Here is a 7,470-nt window from a genome sequence, read left to right on the forward strand (position 1 = left end):
CCTTTGGATAATAAAAACATCAGTAAGAGAATGAAATAACTTATTTAAAAGATGAGACAATGTACTGTGAAGTATGTATCTTGTAAGAGATTTATATCAAGACTTAAAAACCTACAACTCAACAAAAAGACAAAACAACCCAATTAAAAGCAGGCAAAGGATTTGAATAGACATTTTGCTACAGATATGCAAATGGCCAATGAGTACAACATGAAAGTTGTTCAAAAACCATTAGTTATTAGGCCACTGCAAATCAAAATCACAATGACATTATGTTATACCTACTAGTATCCTATAGTTAGAAAATGGAGAACAAGAGTTGACGAGTAACTGGGAAATTTGGAGAATCATACTTTGTTGGTCCGCATGTAAAATGATGTAGCTGCTGTGGAAAAGTTTGGTGATACCTTAAAATGTTGAATGCAAAACATGAACTCAGATAAATGCACACTAGTGTTTATAGCAGCATTATTCACAATAACCAAAAGGAGGAAATAACCCACGTGTGTCTATCAGCAGACGAATGGATAAACAAAATGTGGTGTGTATGCATACTGTGGAATATAATTGAGCCATAAAAAAGAATGAAGTTCTGATACACGTCACTATATGGATAAAGCTTTTAAATATTATGCAAAGTGAAATTAGCCAGACACAAAAGGGTCAATGTTGTATGATTCCTCTTAAACAAATATTTAGAACAGTGAGATTCATAGAGACAAGATTTAGTTTAGAGTTTACTGGGGGATGGATTAGGAATAAAAAATGGGGAGTTGTTACTAAATGACAGAGTTTCTGTTTGGAGTGCTGAAATTTTTTGAAAACTGGTGATTGTTGCACAAAACTAAATACAATTATGCCACTGAATTTTATACTTAAGAGGTTAAAATGGCAAATTTTATACTATATATTTTACCATAATAAAAATATTAAAAACGTGAATTATAAATTAATTTCTATAACTACGTTTATTTGTGAAATTTTTTTACAATCTGCTTTTTTTGGTATGTTCTACATTTTTTCCATGTACTAAGTATTGTAGGAAATTCCATCCTCATACTCATGCTGCTTTTCTACTTGTTAATATTGGATACTTCTTGACAGGCTCTTAAAATTGTGCTGTAACCTGGAAGAAACCTTCCTATTCTCCACAAACCCTGAATAGTCCTGAGAGTTTAAACCTCACCTAATTATTCTCTATCATTTAGAAACTAGAGGGGTGGAGGATTGAGAGAGGAACAATATAAAATTCGAAACCAATGATGCATTGGCTGAAAAACCCTGACATGAATTGTGAGAGCAAAGAAACCACAGCTGGTTTTGCAGGTGCAGTCCAGGTGGGCCTTGGCAGCTGATGTTGAATTGCATGAATTGCAGCTCTTATATTTTTTGGGCTACAGCTGATATTGTAGGTTCAACTGAAATAGTAAATTAGTAGGAGGCATCATTAAGTTCCAATTAAGATTCACTCCAAAACAGGTAGCTCTTCCATCTGAATGTTTTTTCAAATACAGCTCATGCCCACATGCTTTTAACATGTGCACTAATACATATCAGTTGTGCACAATTCATGGAGCCATTAGTAATAAGATTTATAGGAATGCTATAATTCCAAACTCTGAAAATAAAAGAACTGCACATAATTTATACAGATACTCTGTCACCATAATTTCCTACTTTTTAAATGTCAGCTGCACAGAGTGACTTCATCTCAAAAAGCATTTTCTGAGAAAGAAAAGCATAAAGAGTAACTTTAAAGTCAAAATCCTGACAAAGAATATCTTAGCCAGGTGATTACAATTAACATCAACAGTGATTAGCCCTTTCGATAGTATGTAGCACGGATATGATGTGAAAAGAATGTCACTTCAACTCTGTGGCCTTCCTCCCCAAAATGCATATCCTCAGTTTTCTCAGGAGAGAAGCATCAAGCAAAGCCCAAGTGAGGGATACACTACCAAATACCTGACCACTACTTCTGTAAACCGTAAGGTGGGCAAAACCAAGGAAAACGAAGCAGTCACAGCTAAGAAGAGCCTGTGGAGGCATGAGTACTCAATGCAACACGATATCATGATGAGATTCTGGAAGAGAAAAAGAATAGTAAATACAATCTAGGGAAATTTCAATAAGTTGTGAACTTTATTTAATAACATATTGTATGGGTTCAATAATTGTGACAAGTATACTATAGTAACATAAGATACTACATAAGGAAACTGTCAAATATATAGGAACTCTTTGCACTATCTTCACAATTTTTCTGTAATTAGAAAACTATTGTAAAAGAAAAATGTATTTTTTAAAAAGCACTGTTATATTATAAATGATACAAAACATGTGCAGCAGATGTGGGTTGCAGCCAGATATTCTGCATTTCTAATAAGCCTATGGTGCTCTTATTATGTTGCTGGTGCTGCTTGCCTGGGTCTCATGGAGGGGCAGTCATAGAGTGGCCTCCAGGTCAGGAGAATGGACATCATGTGGAACTTGTTAGAAACACAAGTCATTTCATGTCAGATCTATCGAATTAGAAAGTCTAGGGTTGGGGCCCAGCAGCATGTTTTACAGCAACCCCTCCAGAGGTGCTCATGCGTATGAATACATAAGGAAAATTGATCTAAAATCCAGCACTAGCATGTTATTCCCTCCCCCTTTTTTGTTGGAATGGGAGTGGAAGATGAGTGGGAGTGGAAGATGAGTGGGAGTGGAAGATAAGTTGGAGGTAAAGGTGTATATTTGAAGAGTTAATTCACTAAATAAATTGTTACACAAAATTTAGCTCTTTATCTTATTTGAGACTTAATTTCATGCTAAAGAAATGGATTTATGCAATTAGTCCATGAATGTCTAGTCACTGCTTATGCAAGTTTTCCATGGCTGTTCAATGATAGAAGGTTGGCTGATTTATATCACTACTTAAAAAGAGCATAAATAATAATTTATCAATCATTTGTATCTCCCCAAAGAACTACAAATTATATTTTACAAATTAAAAATAAATTATTATTTGATTCCCGATCAGCTCAGGAATTGGATTCCTGATTCTAGCTCAGTCATCTAGAGGTTTAAATGTATCTTTTTTATTGAATTTTTTGTTTAGTTACTGGATACACATAGAAAGGATGTAATTTTTTGTAAATATATGGTATAATAGCTTTTAATTTCATTTTTGTTTTTCTTGTACAACCTATTCTCTATATACTTATGCATTTTGGCTTAATATTATGTTTGATAATTTATTCATGTTGATATATCCACAAATATATTGGAATTTCATAAAAATTTCTTGGACAAAAGAGGGCACAGCTTTCCTATTCTTCAGAGGATTGTTCCTTTCTAATATTTGTAATTACAAATGATGATAAAATAGAAACATTGTACAAATCTACTTTTGTACAAAGGTGATGTCTGCCGAGCGTATAACCAGGAGTAGAAATGCTGGACCCAAAGTTATGACAATATTTTACTTTCCTAGATATTGCCCCAATTTTCTCTTAGTGCATATTTTAATGGATTTCCCACTTACCACTTTTTGAGGTATCCTGTTCTTCCACATATTCACAGCATTTGGTTTCATCCAACTATTTAATTTCCACCAATCCCATGGAATTGAGGTTACCACATACATTTCCAAAGCATATTAACTGGATATTACGAGGTTGAGTATATTTTCAAACATTTGCTGACTTTTCAACTTCTGATCTATCAATTATTTCATGATATCTATTGTTTTTTTTCTTTTGGCACATATCTTCATATGAAAATTTATATTACAACTGTTAATCTACATGAGTGTGTGTATTGCAAATATATTGTGCAGGCTGTGGCATGTATTTTTAATTTTGTGTTGTCTTTTGAAAAACAGAAGATTTTAATTTTGCTTAGTTAACTCCATTACTTTATAGTTTGTCTTTCTTTTTTCCTGTTGTAGTAACCCTTTACTTACTCCTTTCTGTGTTTAGGTCGGCAATAAGACTTTTCTTATTTTGTTTTCAATTAGGTTTGTAAGGCAGAAGTAAAGCTATTAAGCTATGAGTATTATTGCAAGTAAGCAAACACTTGCACATCTTGTGGTTTATCTGCAGGCTCACCTGACTGGTATGGAGCAAAAGCCAAGGGCTTTGGTTCAGTTCTCCACTGCTCATCAGATCTCCCATTACAGCTTCCTGGGCCAGGTGCATGTGCAGATAGATCCAGCTCAAGTGGTATGAACTTCTCCTGCTGATCAGCTGTCACGTCAAGCGTAGAGGCAGTGAGAAAAAGATTTTAATTTGTCTTTATGATTTCTGATCTTACTCTCCTCACTTTGCATACATCTTTCCTTCTTGACTATCAGCCACTGTACAGTGGCTCCAAGTCCACTACCAGAAATGAAGAAAACCACCTTCCATGGACTTCTTCACTAGCACCACTGTGTTGTTCTTGGTTAATTGTGTCTCTTATATTCTAATCGATTTTTAGCTCTTTAGCATCTTAGCTTTACAAAAAATGTGAAAGATCTAATCTCTAAAATAAATTATTCTTATCCCTATCATTCACTTTGATTCTTGTTCCCTAGCCAACCCAAAACACTACGTTTAAGTTTTCAAGTAATGTGGTTTTACACACGTAGATTTTGAATACACAGATTTTTTTTTTTTTTTTTTTGAGATGGAGTCTCGCTCTGTCGCCCAGGCTGGAGTGCAGTGGCCAGATCTCAGCTCACTGCAAGCTCCGCCTCCCGGGTTCCCGCCATTCTCCTGCCTCAGCCTCCCGAGTAGCTGGGACTACAGGCGCCCGCCACCTCGCCCGGCTAGTTTTTTTTTTTTTTTTTTTTTTGTATATTTTTTAGTACAGACGGGGTTTCACCGTGTTCGCCAGGATGGTCTCGATCTCCTGACCTCGTGATCCGCCCGTCTCGGCCTCCCAAAGTGCTGGGATTACAGGCTTGAGCCACCGCGCCCGGCCACAGATTATTAATCAATGTACAATTTATATGTTTGCATGAGATAAGGCACTGATTTGGATTTCTTTTATGTTCTATAGGAAAACAATTGACCCAGCATCACAATTAAATAGGACGTCAAATGATAATACGCATATGTCTTTCTCTATTACTTTTCATTGTTAATTTATATCCCTGGGACTATTCCACATAGTCTTAAACATTTTGTAATTTGTAATGATAATATATGTTAATATTCAATAGTATATATCATGCCACCTTGCTCTTCAAGAATTTTTTTACATTTTGTCATAATACATATATGTGCAATACTTATGACTTAAGATACTAAGTCTTCCTACTAATATACGTGTAGTATGTAGCTTAGTTCATTTAGATCTTTGTGTGTTTGTATCTACATGATTTATTCATTTCTGTGTATAAAATATATGTCCTTTTTTATTTTAAATGATATATTTTTCATACTTTCTATTTGTTACTCTTTTTTTTTTCCTCTACCCTAAGGAAATAATTTAGCAAAGGTATATCCTCCATTCAAATTCAAATTTTCCTTAAGTTGGTTATTCAATACCCTCTATTGGTGAATTGGTTAGAAAGATAGAAATTCTAATTTAATTCTTACACTAAGTTAAATTTAGTATATAATCATCATCCATTTATACAGCACACATGCTTGTTATATATCAGTTGACTCTGTTTTCTGGAATCCCAACTGGTACAGAATTCAACCAAGCTAATTTAATGGTAAATGTTTACCCCCCTTTAACATCTCAATAATGAAAATGGCATATGGACAACATGATTTCCCTGTTGAGACATAGATGGTAACAAGTCAAGTCTCTTCTAACTATAAAAAAGGATTTTACTAAGATCTTCCAACCCCAAATAGGTAATTATATAGTGATACAGAGGCAAATTCATTAAGAACTTATCCAACTGTGTGTGTGTATGTGAGTGTATATATATATATATGCAACTAATATCAGAACACCTAAAAATATAAACCAAATATTAATAGAAAGGAGAGACAGGGTACAATTTAATAATAGTAGGGGACTTCAATACACAGATACAGATTTTCAGAGAAAAGATAATGAGGAAACATCATATTTAAATTATACTTTAGAACAAATGAACATGATACACAAATGCGGAACATTCGACCGAGAGCAGCAGAATACAAATTCTTCTCAAGCACACACAAAATATTTCTAGGAGAGATCACAGGTAAGACAATAAGTCGGAACAAATTCAAGAAGATTGAAATCATATCAAGTATGTTTTTAAACCACAGTGTTGCATAACTAGAAATGAATATCAAGAGGAATTTTGGCAAATTCACATATTCATAAAAATTAAACAACATGCTCCTGAACAACCAATGTATTAATGAATAAATTAAAAGAAATTTAAAATATCTAAAAAAGTAATTAAAATGGAAATACAACACACCAAAACTTAATGGGATGCAGAAAAAGCAGTTCAAAGAGGGAAGTTCACTGCAATAAACACCTACCTCAACAGAGGTAAAAGATCTTAAATAAACAACTTTTTAAAAATGAACTAAAAAAAGGTCAAAATTGTCAGAAATGAAAAAAAAATCAAAGTAGAAATAATTAAAACAGACACTAGAAAAACAATGGAAAAGATCAATGAAACTAAGAAATGTTTTTTAAAAAAGATAAAATCGGCCGGGCACGGTGGCTCAAGCCTGTAATCCCAGCACTTTGGGAGGCCGAGACGGGTGGATCACGAGGTCAGGAGATCGAGACCATCCTGGCTAACACGGTGAAACCCCGTCTCTACTAAGAAATACAAAAAACTAGCCGGGCGAGGTGGCGGGCGCCTGTAGTCCCAGCTACTTGGGAGGCTGAGGCCGGAGAATGGCGTGAACCCGGGAGGCGGAGCTTGCAGTGAGCTGAGATCTGGCCACTGCACTCCAGCCTGGGCGACAGAGTGAGACTCTGTCTCAAAAAAAAAAAAAAAAAAAAGATAAAATCAACAATTTTATCTTTAGCTAAACTAAGAATGAAAGAGAGAAGACTCAAAGTCAGGAATGAAAGAGGTGACATTATATTAGATACCACAGAAATACAAAAGATTATGAGACTAATATGAATAATTAAATGCCAACAAATTAGGTAATCTAGAGAAAATGGATACATTTCTTGATACATACAACCTACCAAGACTGAATCACAAAGAAATAGAAAATCTGAACAGAAAATATCATAATATCCCAGGACCCAATTACTTCACTGCTGAATTTTACCAAATGCTAAAGAATAACTAAGACTGATCATTCTCAATCTCTCTCAAAAAACTGAAAAGGGAATAATTCCAAACATTTTTACATGGCCAGAATTATCCTGATACCAAAGCCAGACACGGACATTACAAGAAATAAAAATACAGGCCAACATCCCTAATAAAAATAGATGAAAAATTCCTCAAGAAAACACTAGCAAACCGAATTTAACAGTGCACCTAAAGGATCATTCACCATAATCACATGGTATTTA

The 7,470-nt window shown here is 34.5% G+C and overlaps 1 long non-coding RNA gene across 1 annotated transcript; it reads right to left on the bottom strand.

Moving 5' to 3' along the window:
* Positions 1–942: 942 nt before the first annotated feature.
* On the bottom strand, positions 943–4,430 carry LOC126940658 (uncharacterized). Its single transcript, XR_007720856.1, has 2 exons — positions 4,095–4,430; positions 943–2,084 (listed from the first exon to the last, which is right to left on the bottom strand). It is a non-coding gene; the product is annotated as an uncharacterized LOC126940658 (long non-coding RNA).
* Between the last annotated feature and the right edge of the window lie 3,040 nt (positions 4,431–7,470).

This window comes from Macaca thibetana, chromosome 17 (assembly GCF_024542745.1).
Source record: "Macaca thibetana thibetana isolate TM-01 chromosome 17, ASM2454274v1, whole genome shotgun sequence".
Classification (NCBI taxonomy): Eukaryota; Metazoa; Chordata; class Mammalia; order Primates; family Cercopithecidae; genus Macaca; species Macaca thibetana.